Source organism: Eleginops maclovinus, chromosome 2, assembly GCF_036324505.1.
Source record: "Eleginops maclovinus isolate JMC-PN-2008 ecotype Puerto Natales chromosome 2, JC_Emac_rtc_rv5, whole genome shotgun sequence".
Taxonomy (NCBI): domain Eukaryota; kingdom Metazoa; phylum Chordata; class Actinopteri; order Perciformes; family Eleginopidae; genus Eleginops; species Eleginops maclovinus.
In genome coordinates, this window is record NC_086350.1 from 20,909,855 (window position 1) to 20,926,080 (window position 16,226).

The following is a 16,226-nucleotide window of genomic DNA, read 5'->3' on the forward strand; positions in this document are numbered from 1 at the left end:
TGATATTGTGCATTTCATGGAGCCCTACTTTCTTATGTTAGGGTCTTCCAGCTGCCAGGACTCTTGCAGTGCATTGTGCATTACAAACTGAGTGTTTGCCAGGAAAAGCACAACCAGTTAATGGTTCGGAACCCTGGCTTATCTTGGCCATCGACGCAACAAAAGCTGTAATTATCTGCAAAATAAACTCACTTCCTTGATTGTTATACAAATAATGCATTAAACAGTTCCAGATAAACTTTGTTTTCCACTGTGTTGCCAGACTCTGTCGAGAAGGAAAAGTATTCAGGCCACCGGTACTGGAAGATCATGTCATAGGGCTAATCAGGAAGTTGGGTGCTTTATAAAATATGAACACCTTATATAACCAATTATGATTTGCAAACTCTGTTTTGGTTTCTGTGAAAATTGCTAAAAAATTGCCCCTGATGTTTCTGACCTGCCAACAAATTAAGTTTCTTGCATATGTCAGCGTTGTGTCTCCCAAGACCTTCTTTATATAGGCCCAGACATTATTTTTGGCAATTCGTTCCTGACGTGTACCTCCCACTCCTCCTACTTTCTCTGGCCCACCTCCATTAGGGCCGAGGAAGCCTGGCACTCGCCTGAAGCTCTCAGCCAGTCCTGGGCAGCTGGGATCTGGGGGAGCTCCCTGCAGTTCTGCAGTGTGCTGGCAGCCCTCTTCCTATTGCCCACGCCACTCTTAATTCTGCCTTTTTTCTTCCAGCCAGCTTCAGAATACAATACAGAGGAGCCCTGTGCTGTGTTGTGAACACAGACACACTCGTGGGCGTACACACACATCCACACTTTTATAAGCCATTGAAAGAGACAAGAGCAAAGGCGGAAAGAGGAGCAGACGCCTCTCAGATGCTGGGCTTGGCTTTGTGTGCCTCTTGACACAGACGGTCGCACACAAGATAACTGTTGTTTATTGTTTATGGAAGGACCCTCTGCCACACTCCACGCTCTCTTCATCTGGAGGCTCCTAAAGGGCCACAGCCAAGAGCCACAGGGGAAAAGAAAAATGGAACTCACTGAATCTATCTACTGTATGTGTGCAAGCGTGAGCGTATGAAAGACTGCACATGTTTTCTTTTGTGTTTACATGTACAGAGTGAATGTACACATATTGGGCGCTATTATTCTTCCATAGCTTCTGCATGGAGTGTGTGTTGTTTGCTCAGCTGGAGTTGGTTCAGTGTGGAGGGGATGGGGAGGCCATCTTGTTCCGCTGGGGTCTCAGTCACAATAAAGTCATTGCAGCAGGTGATGTGGACTTCCACCTTGATCCGATAGACAGTGTTCTATGTTATATAACACATTTAGCAAATTTAAAGATGCATTTTTCTTTGGTGAGTATTATGTTGAAGGGGTAATTCAGATACCACAAAACTAAGATGGATTTATACCAATCTATCACCGTCTGAATCACTAGGCCTGTTTTATATCTTAGACCCCACAAACCTCAATGTACTCATTATTCTTCCCATTAATAGCCATGATTCCAGAATGTGAAAGGGCAATCTTTGAAGAAAACCTGAAGACAAATCTTATATTCCCCTGTCAACAATTAAGGTGTGTTCCAAACTAGATTTAGATAACAATCTCGGAAATGAGCTGACTAATTTCCTAAACAACATTAAAACAAGGTGTCAGAAAAAAATCCATACAGACATACATGTACAGCACAAAGTCTTGGATGAATCAGTAGTTGACACTCGGCAGTGCTAGATTTGCAATTCTCCAACATGACTTTGTCATGCTACCAATTAAGTATGTTGAGTGAGAATGTCTCAGTAAGAAAAACAAAGAAGGAAAAAGTCTCAATGATTTCTTGAGATTGAATTAAAAAGCACTTAATACAGTATGGTAAGACAGGATAGAAGAAAATGCTCATTGTTTGTTATGATGTATGATGGTTATGAGGCACCTGGGTGTCTCTGTAAGCTGATTTGAGCAGATTTTAGGTTAACCATGGGAGTAGATGTTGGAAAAACATAAAGTTCATCAGAGAGCTTTTCACTGTAAACTGCATCGCTATCTAAAACCTTTGACGGGTGTTTACGAAAAATCACATTTCTGTTAGCAAATAAGTCTCTATCAATGACGTGTTTATTGGTTGTACTGGTGTTAAAATATATCCTATTGAAAAAAGAATTTTATAAATTGTATTTTATGATTCCCTTTTATAAGGCTATATATTTATAGCATTAATACTTGGGCAGACTTTTCTGTCCACTCCGGCCTCAGCTCCTTCCTACCACTCGCAGCCATGTGCTGACAGAAACGTGTTGGTGTGTACCAGGTTCTCTGCAGTAAAACCAGTAGAAAGAGAAATTCCTTCCTAATGGTGCATGAAAGTAATGATTCACCACTGTATTATTGTTTGAACCATTGGCAGATCTTTTCCACATCACCTCAACACTGTACCTAAAGAAAACCATATTTATTTTCATGCAGTATTATACACTTGAACAACGTTTGACAGCTGAAGTTGATGTGTCTCCACTGACCTCCTCTCTCATCAAAATGTGCAGTTGGTAGGAAAGAGGCTGCAGCTGGACCCGGATCATGCCTGCTGGCGATAGAAGCATGAATAGCAGGCTAGCCCTGGGCACTGTGAACAGTCCTGCTGACGACTGTACCGACAGGGTCACAGCCCCTCCATGCTGCCCCGCAAAAGGAGAGTGGGAGTAAACAGGCGTAATAGGGAGAGACTAAAAGAGACTTGGACTGTGTTCTTGTAAATAATTGCATTCATTGTTCTCTGCCACTGTTGGTTATGGTCACAAGCTGTTTGGTAGGCCCCTGTCTGTCTGGTGCTCCCCATGAGCCCGGTGTCAGCCCCTACGCCCCCGAGGGGAGCAAGTTGTGCCAGGGGTGAGGATGCCAGCTTCCTGACCCGGTGGCCCCGCGTCTGAGGTGCCCACGCCAGGACCAAACGGTCCCTGGGCCAGCTCGGAGACTCAGGGCGTGCTGTGCGCATGCTGCTCCGCTGTTAAATAAAGCTGGTTCAAAGAGCACATTCCTGCCCCCAGCCCAGCAGCGAAATAGCGAGCTTTCTTGCTTGTAGTGTCAAAGCACCAGATTGTTTCGTTTTATTGCTTTGCCTTTATCTCGCCTGTGTCTGGTACAATCTGATTGGCTGGAGCAGGTTATTAGCCTCTTGTTGGCTGTGGGAACAGCAGATGGCCTATTAGGGCCAGATTACCTGTACTCCTTATCTTAAGTGAAGAATTTTGTTCCAAGTGCTCAGATGTTTCAAGGAAGCTAGTTGCTAAAATCATTAAGGCATTGCAGTACAGTTTAGCTTATCTGAAAGTTAACACCCATGCTGTAAAGCCCTTATAACCAGATTAAAATAAAAGTTCTCTATGCATATTTACCTACACCAAGGAAGTTATGTTTTCTGCTCCATCTGTTATTGGCAGGATAATGGAGAACGACTTGCCTCATTTTGACTAGTCTTGTAGTCTGGCGTAGCATGGGCAAGGAAGAGCCCAATAACATTTGAAACGTATGAGTATCATTGGGAAGATTTTCAAAATGTTTTTTACTTTCATAGCATATGGAAAATAGCAAGATGAAGTCTTTTTGCTGCATTTAGGGATAATCTTATCTCTAATCTTGTCTCAAGACAGAACAACAGCTATCCAGGTGTTGTTTAAACACTCAGAGCAATAAACTTCAACACATCTTCTTGGTAGTGTCCCTGTTTTTTCTGGATTGTAACTTAAATTCATGATTACATCAAAGTCTTGAAATTTGCACAACTTCTTGACTCAGGTAAAAAGGAACCATCCGCTGTTCATTTGAATGCATTCGATTCATTGGCCTTTGGCGAAGGTTTGTGCACTCCAAACGCCATTATAGTTTATGTGTTGTGCTCATAACAGATGATGATGGCTGTTTATGATTCAAAATTTTAGGTCAGAATGTACAAAAGACATATGATGTTCACTACAAACAGCAGCAACATATTTAAGTAAAAGTACATGTGTGCCGTCAGCAGGGGCTTCAGGAACTAGCTCATTGCTTTCTGTTTGCCATTGATACTCCTTGGAGAACTGACAAGACTTTCAGACAGATGCTGCGTAATGGCCTGTAACATGAGAGGAATTAAAAAAGAAATCAGGAAGTCTTGTCTCTAGGTCCACTTTTTCTCTCTGAACAACCCCTTTTTTTCTCCTTCTATTTTCTCATTCCTCGTGTCAGCAGGAAGCCTCTGTCCGTCAATGCGTCCAAAGTAAAGGTCTGCAAAAACAAGCGTGGGAACTAACCAAGCCTAACACGGCAGCATCTGCAGCCTGTAATGATAGAACCTCAATGACATCATGTGTGTTTGAGGGAGGGGGGGGGCTCTGGTGCACCGTGGATCTCCTCAGAATACCAGTGGCTAAGTGGAACACACAAGCTGAGCTCGTCAATTGAAGTCAGATGCTCTCGGGCACTTTCTTACCGGCTAAAAACGTCCCCATTGTCTCTGTCCTCTGTAGACTCCGATTGAGGGGCCTCACAAGGGCTACGTCTGACTTTACTATATGGTAAATGTCAGAAAATAGATGCAGGCCTCTGTAACAAAGTAGAATTGGATCCAAGCTGCCCTGGGCCGCTGTGTTTGATCTGCACCACTTTCTGTACAGCTATACCCACATCTTGATGAAGGCAGAAAGCGCACAGCTCATTCAGGATGTTATGGTATTTTATCGTATAATAATCTGACGTCACGCTGGAGGATAACTATTGACATATGTTGCTTGACATTATGAAAACCTTTGGTCGTTTATTCATACATTCATTCACATCTTATCTCTGTTACTGCGCTCATGTTTTTTTTTTATTTATGAACTTCCTGTTAAACCGGTAACCAGGTTTTTATAATAAGTTTGTTTCTTTTGGTTTCATATTGTATACATTATCCTGCTGAGTACTTGCATCTGTGTTGCATTCCAGTGCAAAGAGAAATGCAATTTCTAACCCGGCAGCCGAAATCTGATACAATGCCTGGATTTAATGGAGCCTTTATGACTCTTGAGATCATCCCGTTGTGAATAACACGCTCTTCATGTGAATTGAAAAAGTGATAATTGTGGGTGGGGAATGTTTTATCAGTTCTGACTGAAGTCAATCATACGGCAACAATGTAACAGAGATCAAAGACGGGCGAGAACAAAATCTCCTTGGCCTACAGGTAGTATAGCAGTTTAACTGGAAGTAGGAAACACACCCACCCACACACACACACACACACATTTCGTTTCCCAGCTAGTGTGGGATGATCCCTAAAGATGTGAAACTCAAACAATGTTGTTTGTTGGTTTTGATCGTGTGCATGACATCATACTGGGTAGGGGGTGAGTGCATAAATGTTCTATTATAATTCCAATAAATCTGGTTCCATCAAAATGCAACACGCCAATTCTGCTGTCAGTTGAATGAATTGTTTGCAATATCTTCTTGTTGTAATGAAAAGACATTGCTCAAATATATCAACAACTGATAAGTGTTTAAGACATATTTTCATTGTTGCATGCTATTAATTTTCTGCTTACATCAGACATTCCAGAAAGTCACTGGAGTTTGACTCGGAGCCGTTAAGTGCTTCACTTCCTTTAAAAACCCAACAGTGCTCTGCTGTGGCGATGGCATCAGAAAAAACAAAACAAAAACAAAAACAGATGCAACCAGAATTTACTGAGAGCGTGCAAATTGTAATTTCACAGAGACTGAACCATCTTTTAAATCTTATAATAATAATAGATAGTCTTTAATGCACTTGGAACAAAAGCTGCATACTAGTATATTGTACTGTCATTCAAGTCATGAGAGAAATGTCAAAAATGTCACGCAATGTTAGGAAATTCTGAATCCAAACAATGATCCAAATCTAGACCTACAACAAATCATCTGCAGTTATTTCTCTTTTATTTGTATACATTATGTTGTAGAGAACTTTAAACAAGCACACAGGCAAACGAGGCAAAGAACAAACTAGTCTTAGTTTACCAAAAAGAAGAAATTCATTTTTCTTGGTTGTATGATTTATGAAAATGTGACAGCTCAGACCCGCTAAACCCCTTCCTTTTTTTATGATACAGGAAAAGCATTAAAGGAAGGAAGAGGGCCGGATTCAAGAAAATGAAACGATAAAGAAAGTTGTGCTGCAATTGTTTTTTATTTTGCAGTTTACATTTATGTGGAATCAACTTGCCTATTTACGTCATTACAGCCTTCCTATGGGCTTTTGTAAATCCCATATTAGCTGTGGTGGTTAGTGACTTGTGGACACAATGTCACAAATACCGTGAACTTTGATTAATATCTTCTGTTAAGGAGGAAATAGGACGCTAATTTTCAGGTTTCTTATTTGTATTTTGTGTCTGACTTCACAGTCATTCATATGGCTTTCAGTCATTCATATGGCTTTCTGTCAGGGGCTTTTCAAAAAATGTTTCCATAAATTAATACATTTTTCTCGATTGTTAGAAAGTGCATAACTACAGTACATGGCGACCTTTGGTGCCAATATAAGAAGCAATGATCCAATAACACATAACACATTATGCTGTTTAAAAACAGAATCACTATCATTCAAACAAATCAAAATGTGTTTCTGTTTATCACTATGAAACAGGTCTGATGTATTTAGGGTAACAAGTGTTAGACTACACATAGCTCCAATGGCATCTAAGAAAACAAAATAAGGTTAGCGTATCCTAAACATGTGTTTTAATAATGAAGAAAGACAGAAGTATTGCTTGATGTAAAATGGATCCTTCCAGAGTATACCTAGTGAACTTGCAGCACTACTTCAATACCTTCCCTGAGCAAGTATCAAGTATTGATCATATCTGTTTTCATAGCTATGCCTCCCTATCTTTAGTAGGCTGTCCGGTTAAACTCAGCAACAAAACATTAACTAAACTGGCATGGTCTTTGTGTTGTTAAGTAAATCGAGAAAATCAAAAAATGACAAAGAAACTGAGCGGCTGTTTCAGATTTACACAAAAATAATAATTAAAAATTAATTAACGGTTTCACTATGCCAAGTATGATTAGTTGTTTTTTCTATCGGAGATGAAGGCAGTAGATTTCACCCCCGGTTTAACCATAATCTAAGATATTGTAAATGCCACTATTTTAATTTAAAAATTATGAATTCAGTATTCTCTGGGCTTTGTGAAGTATGTCATCCTCGAATGTAAAATAAATCTTTATTCAGAGTGCAGCACATGGTCCAAATGCTACGCTTTCCTCTACTTCCTTCCTACTGATGCATAATTCGTGAACCTTCCATTCATATCCGTTTGCCCCCTTCCACTGGAACCATAAAATCAATCTGCAGCATACACGTTGTCAAACAATGTTGTAGACCCTGGTCTACCCCATCCATGGGGCCAGACGGGATAGAGTCAAGATCTGGTCTGGGCTGTTTGAAATACAGTCTCAATTACCCAGTGCAGGGTTCCCACAAACCCAGAGCTTAATACACACATACGAGCACACATGCATACACTAACCTCCCTGTTTTACCCGTTTAAATTAAAGTCAGATTATTATCACTGCATCCCAAATGTGCTTTTCAGTAAATACAGCTCACATCCCCCACTGGGAGGCCCCTTCAGAAGCCTGCTTTGCCATTTCTATGCTCCGTACTAATTGGACGAGCCCGTTGGAGGTGAGGTGAGGTAGATGGAGATGCAGATGATGGCAACGCATGGCAGTCATATGTGAGTGAGGCCACTGAGAGAGTCTGATGTGGGAACCATTAGTGCACAGCGTCAGTAGAAACATAGAGGCGCATGCAGGGTGTACAGCTTGAACAAATAAGGCCCTCTGTGTTTTGGAGTGAATACCCCTCCTGCCTTATTACCAGTTTGAAGTGTGGTTTGCTGGCGATGACATCAATGACAAACAGAGCGCTCTGGTTTCCTCTTCAGGGATGGAAACTGCTGCTTTGAACTTCAACAACTTCTCCATTCATTCCTTATGGATGTAGACACGAGGAAGTTAGTCCTGCTTAAAATGTGTGACAGCCAAAATGCTTCCAGTAAAGCATGACTTTGCATCAAAATAATACAAATAATATTAACAGGTTACATTTGTCTATTGCCTGCATAAGGTACAATTTGAATCAAATTAGTTCAGAATGATTACACATGATTGTGGTCTCCCACATCTTTGTTTATGTATTTACAATTTTGCCAGTAATGAATCATTTGGCGGGTAAGGGTTATTGTTTTATTTTATTTGGTCCAACAGAAGACATTTCATTATATTGTCACTGTCTGAGAATGACTCCTGGTGAGTACACTAAAAACATGGTGTATAATCTGGCCTATAATTGCCTTGGTTGTGATGAGGATGGGATTGATGGGAATAGGTGACCCTGATTGGGGCCATGCATAATAATAATAATAATAATAATACAAAGGTTTTATTTACTGAATTTCTTTTACAGAACTGAGAAGAATGTGTGTACTTTGCACATGTTGTCACTACTAGATTAATGTCCAGTGTACTGAAGTGGCATTTCAAAGGGAGCATATTATGCTCATTTCCAAGTTCATAATTGTATGTTGTGCCTGTACTGTGACATGTTTCCATGCTTTAATGTTAAAAATATGTATTTTTCTCAAGACCCCTTTATCTAAATAAATAATCCAACATATTCAAATGCTTTTACCGTTCAGACTTGGTGATGTCATTTGCTTAGATCCTTAACTGTCACTCTACATGACCGATAATTCCCTGAAATGAAAGCTGACATTCTTTGTTGTTAATCAAAAGATAAGATCTTTTTTTTTTTTATCTGTTTTCCCTCCCGGGGTAATCCTTGTCATGGTCACAGGGGGGCTGCACCATATACCTAACTGCTTAGCCAGACTGATCAGAAAATGCATTTTCACCTTCGACATAAATTACTGCTCTCTTTCTATTTACTTCACGTAGTTAAGGGGACCTGACCATGCAATGTCAGTGTGACCCGTCATGTTCACATTGATGTAATACTTGTGCAACATTTATCTATTTTTGTGCTCCCTTGATCCAGAAACATGCATTTATCCTTTAGATTAGATGTTGCAATGACATGTGAATAATTAAAGAAAACAAATCAAAATTATGTCAAATTGAGATTTGGATACTTTTTAACCGTAATCCCATGATATTATGTACCAATGACAGATATAATTATGATCTTAATGATTGATTTTAAAAAGCAATGTATTATTAATTACGAGGTCAAACAGTTTTGTCTGAGTCATCCAGTACTGGGTACAGTTCTCAGTGTGTGAATACAGTCCACTGGCATGCTGAGTCGTCTTATGCAACCTGCTTCAGTGTTCAAAGGCTGCTGAGTGCCCTCTCCTGCTTTGTCAGGCTCACATAAGGGTTTATCAAGTGTAGTGTGGGAAGGCATGACGCTGGAGGACTTTGGAAGTGTGTGCTTGTGTGTGTATGCAGCAGGTTTCGCCTCTCATCTATGTATTGGTTTGTGTGTAAGATGTGCCTGCAACCCAGTGCGCATGCTTTTGTGTTTACATATGATTACATGTGTTCACTTGTGCGTGCACGTGTGTCTTTTTCATCTGTTTTCTCATTCGGGGACTTTGCACTCTGAAAGGTGTGCCAGCCATTCAGCTGAGAAAGAGGAAAACAAGATCTGAAGCAGGCCGAGTGTCCGAACTGTGACAAAGACGAGAGGGAAAACAAGGAAAAGGGTGACAGGTGAATGCGGACGAGTGGTGCCTGAGTGCGAAGCGTGTTGCATTGAATGTTGTTCCAGATATTTGTGCATTGCAGATATTACAAATATGACATAAGCTCATAAATATGACAAAAGCTCACTCAGGATAAGAATAGCATTTGGGTAGAAAACTTCCTTCATCGTCTCTTTGATTTTAATCACTTCTTCACTGAATAAATAACAAAATGTATAATTTATTATGGTTAGGGTTAGGGTTTTATTTATGCAGTGGCTAATTTTTTTTTTCATTTTCCAAAATAATTAAATTAATTCCAGAGAAACCAAAAGTTGGAAACCCCTGATAAACCAAATTAATTCCATACGAAGAAATCCACATGTTAGGATTGAACTGTCATTTTGTGGCTCCTGCTCATTGATTAGATGGCTGTGAAGCAGATCGCAAAGTGACTGACTGACAGACAGACTAGCTGCCCTGCCACCCACGCTGTTGACAAGGCAGGGCGCCTGATGACGTTGTCATTCGGTAAAGTACAAACGAGAACGACACTGGCCGACCCAAGCACTCTTTGAACTCCAGATGAATTGCAGGTCTATCAGCAGCTGTTCCGGATGACCTTACCCCACAAAAATCAATCAGAACAAACATACTGGGAAGGCTGGGTGTGTGTTGGTCTCTTGAAGCGCAAGTTTGCCTGTTGGCTGGTCCAATGTGTTATGTACAGTGATGATGCAGGGAAAATAGGGACCTTTCCAAGTCTTTTCATGTTTTCTCTTATTGTCCTGCTTCACGATAGTCCTTATGTCTTTTTCAAAACTGCTTTTTCCACTGACCCAAATTTAACAGATTAGACTAGTGGACTCGACCCAATGGAAAACTCAATCACAAAACACACACACACACACACTAAGTGTCAAGGTGTTCTTTTCAATGATTGAAAGGTACCATTGCACTTGTTAACCTCTCTCTTTCATCCACATGCAGATACACAATAAAGGACAAAGAAAGAGAAAACATTGTGATGTGTTTTAAGAATCATCCGGCTGGCCTAACCCTCTGCTTCTCTGCCAGGTTGTCACACCCATCTGGGCACAGTGTTGGGCCCACTGACTGACTGAGAGTCTGACTGGCTGGTTGGCATTGATACCTCAGTTGGCAAAACCTCACTAGATTGTAGCTGTTTTCTTCATGTCTGTCTCTTTCTGTCATATTGTGTCTCTGCCTGTCAGTTTCCCTGGTGCATGCAAATGTGGCCCGAGGTATGCGTTGGTTATCTCCTTTCTGGAAAAGCAGTGCCCTTGTTGCTTCATATAGCCCGGCTCTAGTGACCGGCCATTGATAAGGGTAATGTCTCCCGATAGCTACCGTGCTTTCAAGTCCCGTCACAAAACAGCCGGCTCCCTTTTATGTTGTTTTCCCAAGCCAAGGACAGACAGGCCTCCCTACAGGACCGAGCTGGCTAATCAGTAATCACTAACTTGCTGAGCCCAGCATTCCCGTTCAGACGGGAGACTTTTTCACCCCTTTTTCTTTTTCGTCATCTCCTTCCTTTACTCCTCCACTGCTTCTACACTCTACTCTTTTACCCTTTTCTTTTTTGTCCGACTCAAGCATCCCTGGAGTCTAAAGCTTTTGATGATGACTCTTTTCTTCTGCATGGTGTGTAAAATAGAGGGACCACCGTGTCTTTCTTTTGCTGTCTTTGTCTCTTTATGTCTTTCTTTCTTTCTTAACTCACTGCTCTGTTCTACTTGTCTCCCTCCCTCCATCTCTGTTGTTTCTTTGCTCATCTTCTCTCCCGTCATTTGTGCCCGACTGCAATACAAATTCCGCCCCCTTAGCCTGCTAATGAATCAGGATACAGAAGGGGGGGATCAGGAGGTCTGGGGCCACCCTGACTGGGCTTCTCCTTTCTGAGCCAACAGCGGCAGTTCCTCTCCAAACTTTTACTGAGAAGCGATCTGGCCATGCTTGGCCACTTGTTCAAAGACACACCCTCCCCTGTCCCTCTGCTCAGTACTGCAATCTGTGTAGTCAGTTCATTTAGCTCTACAGTCTTTACCTGTACAACCTCTACTACTGTACTGTGGAAATGCATTTATTTGTCAGCAAATAAAATAATTTTCAGCTCAAATAGGCAACATTGATGTAGATTTTTTTCATTTTTTTTTTAAGATTATATGGATATTTGTTTGCCGTTTAATTTCTTAAATGTTTCCCGATTTGCCCAACGGTTTGCAACCTCACCGAAACCTCCACCCTCAAGATCCCACATCACACTTGTGTAGATTGCATATTGGACCATGATTGGCTTCAACCCTAGTTGTGATATCACTTAATTATCACTTAAACTGAACATGAGTTGAAACATCCAAGCAACATTTTTGCAAAACACATTTTCACTGGAAGTTCAACTTAATAGAATCAGGATCATCATCTTAACTATACCCTTTTTTGTTTTGAAAATCTCACACGGTAAGAGTACGGGTAAGATTGGAACACAAGTTGTAATATTCACAGAACTCTATCTCCTGCATTAAGAAATAAGCATTTACAGCGACCAAGGTTCTAATGCAATGAACAGTGGCTACGCATCAAAGAGAAAGTAAACTAAACTGTCAAAAAACAGGTAAACATGTTTCCCTGTTGAAATAAAAACAATTATAATACAGAATAAAGAAAGAGTAAAATAAAGAGCCTTGAAAAGTTCCTACTGTTTTTAATACAATATTTACATTCAATAATTTGCTCAGAAGTCATCATAAGAAACTGTGAACCGCTGGCTTGCACAATAGCCATCGCATTTCATTTTGCAGATGTGAATTAAATATGTCATATAGCATTGTATGCAGTTCAACATAATACATGCACTGTATCATATATTTAAATCTTTGAAATCCATGATTTAATTCCCTTGCGCATCTCCTGCCTAAAACAGTGGAGGGTTATTCACTGGTCTGCAAGGAATGTAGTTGCGTTGTTCCACATTTCTTGCCTATCGATAAAAAAAAAAGGCTTTCCATTGCTATATTTGATCGCTTGTTGTATTACTGTCAACACCTTTCCAACATTTAACCTCTGTGCTGCCATCACTACTTTATTGTAATTATGTATTGGTCAGTTTTACAGAGTTGTGTGTGTTGTATGTTTAAGTAACAATATAAATATCAAAATTTGGATTTGTGATATTTCATGAGCATCTGTTGAAATCATTCAATTGAACCATATTCAATATCAAATAAAATCATTTAAATCAGGTATGATATGTTTACGCAACTTACTGTTTATATTTTTAAGGTGTGGGTGTTCGCACGTTGACTCACTGCTAACCCACAAACGTGTTCACCAGCTGGCCCAGATGCATTATGGGTAGAATAAATGACCTCAGTGATGAGGAACATGTTATCGGGTCTCTCCAGGACATCCTTCATACGGTAGTGTCACCCAACAGCATGACGGAGAGATAAAGGTGGAGCAGGGGACACATGGGGGCGGGGGAGTGGACAGTGTGCAGGATGGCTGCTGTTTTTAGTATTGTTTAAACATTTGGTTTATCGGAAGTGATTGTAAAGTTACAGAGGAAGGACTTGCAAATGTTGAGAAGATAATACCAAGAGAGATACATGACTATGAAAATGAACTTATCCGGCAAAAACTTTGAAAAGGTTTTCCCATGTTAGCCTACAGTTACAAAGGAGTCCAATCGAGGCGTTTTAGGCGGGAAACTCCCCTTGAACTTTAGGATTTTAGCCTCTGCAGTCCATTCACATAAACAAAAACCTATATAAAACACTACAGGAAAGAGAACCCCACAGAGCATAATAGGGCCTCTTTAAGTTGAGTTTATAGCAGCAACAATATTAAGACATTAAGAGCTTCCAGTGTAACGTGAGGGTGTTTGACTTTGTATTAAAATATGCACATACAGTACGTCCATGTTGTAAAGCAGGTTCTCATGGCCCATTCTGGCCAGCCATCATCCTCTGTTCCCCTCCTCCTCCCCTACTGCCTCCACTGCCAGGTAACCAGACCCAGATGGTACCTGGTACAGACACCAGCAGCCTGTTTTTAGCCTTTTGTGAGTTAGACGTCGCAATCAGTAGCCAGGAAGCCCCAAAGTGAGGTGTGGGCCTGCGTGAGGCCACACTGGGGTGAACAGAGGCTTAGGAAAAGAAAGGAAGAAAGGAAGAAGGGAAGGGAAGAAAGAAGGGCAGGGGCTGGGGTTTTTATGAAGAGTTCAGTTGGACTGTTTAAGTCTATTTCATATGAATTTACCTTTAAACTCAGACATGGGATTTAAAATCGTCAATTTTGAGTAGGAAATGTTACACACTCATAATCTGTGAGAGGAGAGTGTGTAACAGGGAACATCCCAGTCTGCCTAGCATGAACTTCAATATCCGGCCTGACCAGTGATACTGTTGAGGCGCTGCATTTTGGCCATTAGTATTATTTTACATGGTTGATCGCAATGCCCATCCCAACTAAGAAATTGAGGGGATGACTGAGCGTTTTTGTCTATATGCTTGCATGAGTGTGTATATGTGTCGTTTTTACGGTAAAAATGGAAAGGGATGTGGTATTGTGCATGCTATAGGTAGATGGCAGACGGTATGTGTATGGAGATGGATGGGAACACCGGGCTTTGGGAAGCAGGAATGTCTTTCAGAAAGACATTAAAGACATACGATATGAAACCCCGCTGTGCTTTCACCCTTCTCCCCACCTGCCCCCTGTGATATTAACTTCGGCCCTTCCAGGACCCCACATTCCCGAGAGCTCTCGAGTAAAGAAACACCAGGAACAGGCGTGTTACCCATAAAACACACGTCAACTGATGACTTGTTGTTCATGCTTTTCAAAAAATGTTCACATGGGTTTGCTTGCATGAGACTGGAAGGTTTGACTGATTTTTGAAACATTAATGAGTTAATCACGTCCAAGGAACCATCAAAAACTACAATCGGAGTGGGCAGACCTCCGCCAAGGCCAATGTTGCATTCATGTGCTCATTGGATGGTCCAATTTCTGGAGTTGGAGTATGTTCTTTTCTCTTTGGCTGGTTGATGAGCATGTTCAACCGTCACACGCGTGTGCAGCTCCAAACTGAAAAATGAAGGGTCTGCATTTAACCCATCCTAGTTAAAGGAGCAATGGGGAGCTATTATACATGAGTAAGGGGATTGGCAGTGCCCAGAAGGCAAGGCAAGGCAAGTTTATTTATACAGCACCTTTCAACACAAGGCAATTAAAAAATGAAAGCCATTAAGAGCATTTAAAAGTATTGCAGCATAAACACATTATAAAAAGGCATTTAAAAACAGTCATTTAAAAGCAGGGATAGTAAAATAAACACAACAGGTATAATATACATGAATAAAAGTTATAATGCAGAATAAAAGTCACAGTGCAATGTTAGATAAGAACAGTTCAATTAAAAGCAGCAGCAAAAACAGATGTTTTCAGCCTGGATTTAAAAGTAGTAAGAGTAGCAGTGGACCTGCAGGGTTCTGGGAGTTTGTTCCAGATATTTGGAGCATAATAACTGAACGCTGCTTCTCCTTGTTTAGTTCTAATTCTGGGGACAGAAAGCTGACCTGTCCCCAGAAGACCTGAGAGTTCTGGATGGTTCATAATGTAGCAGGAGATCACAAATGTATTTTGGGACTAAACCATTCAATGCTTTATAAACCAGCAGCAGAACTTTGAAATCAATTCTTTGACAGACAGGAAGCCAGTGTTAAGACCTCAGAACTGGAGTAATGTGATGATCCACTCTCTTCGTGTTAGTGAGGAATCGAGCTGCAGCGTTCTGAATCAGCTGCAGCTTTGTGATGGATTTCTTAGTGAGACCTGTGAAGACACCGTTACAGTAGTCCAGTCTATTGAAGATAAAAGCATGTACAAGTTGTTCTAGATCCTGCTGTGACATTAGTCCTTTAATCCTAGATATGTTCTTCAGGTGATAGTAGGCGGACTTAGTGATTGTTTTAATGTGACTGTTGAAATTCAGGTCAGAGTCCATGACTACACCTAGATTTCTGGCATTACCTGTTGTTTTGAATATTGCTGACAGAAGATGAACTGGCACCTCTCAAAGTACCTGTCCACACTTCATACTGGGTCCCAGAGTGCCAAGTCATTTCAGTTCCCAAGCCACATTGGGAACATGTTGACAGCTCCTTATGAGTTGATGAAATGATGTTCTCATGAATTTCCTCGTTCAGGAAATCCAAATACTTCCTAACACTTACAATGAAACGTATTAGTGACACGTTTTGTTGTAGAACTTAATCAGATGACTCACGAACATAGAACATAAAATAAAACATAAAACACTACCATGCATGAGCCAGCTGTAGAACTCAAAAGTGAAAAATAATTGATGTGTCTGTGTGTAATTTCCATTCGCTCGAAAGGTTGTTGGGTTTTTTCTTATCCCATGGTTCACCCTTCCACCAAGTTTTGTTAAAATTGGGCCTGTAGTCTCTCCATAATGATGCTAACAGACACAAA

General features: G+C 40.8%; 1 long non-coding RNA gene across 7 annotated transcripts in view; it reads left to right on the forward strand.

Annotated features, from left to right (window-relative positions):
* LOC134877642 (uncharacterized) overlaps nucleotides 1-16,226 on the forward strand; it is a 103,022-nt gene that overhangs the window by 60,229 nt on the left and 26,567 nt on the right. The window contains exon 3 of one of the 7 annotated variants that reach the window (XR_010167599.1): nucleotides 10,782-11,596. The exons of 3 other annotated variants lie outside the window; for them this stretch is intronic. This is a non-coding gene — a long non-coding RNA (uncharacterized LOC134877642). Of the gene's footprint in view, nucleotides 1-727; nucleotides 6,076-6,101; nucleotides 7,936-10,781; nucleotides 11,597-16,226 lie in introns of those variants that run through there. 3 more of the 7 variants (XR_010167598.1, XR_010167600.1, XR_010167594.1) reach the window with 3 other exon arrangements.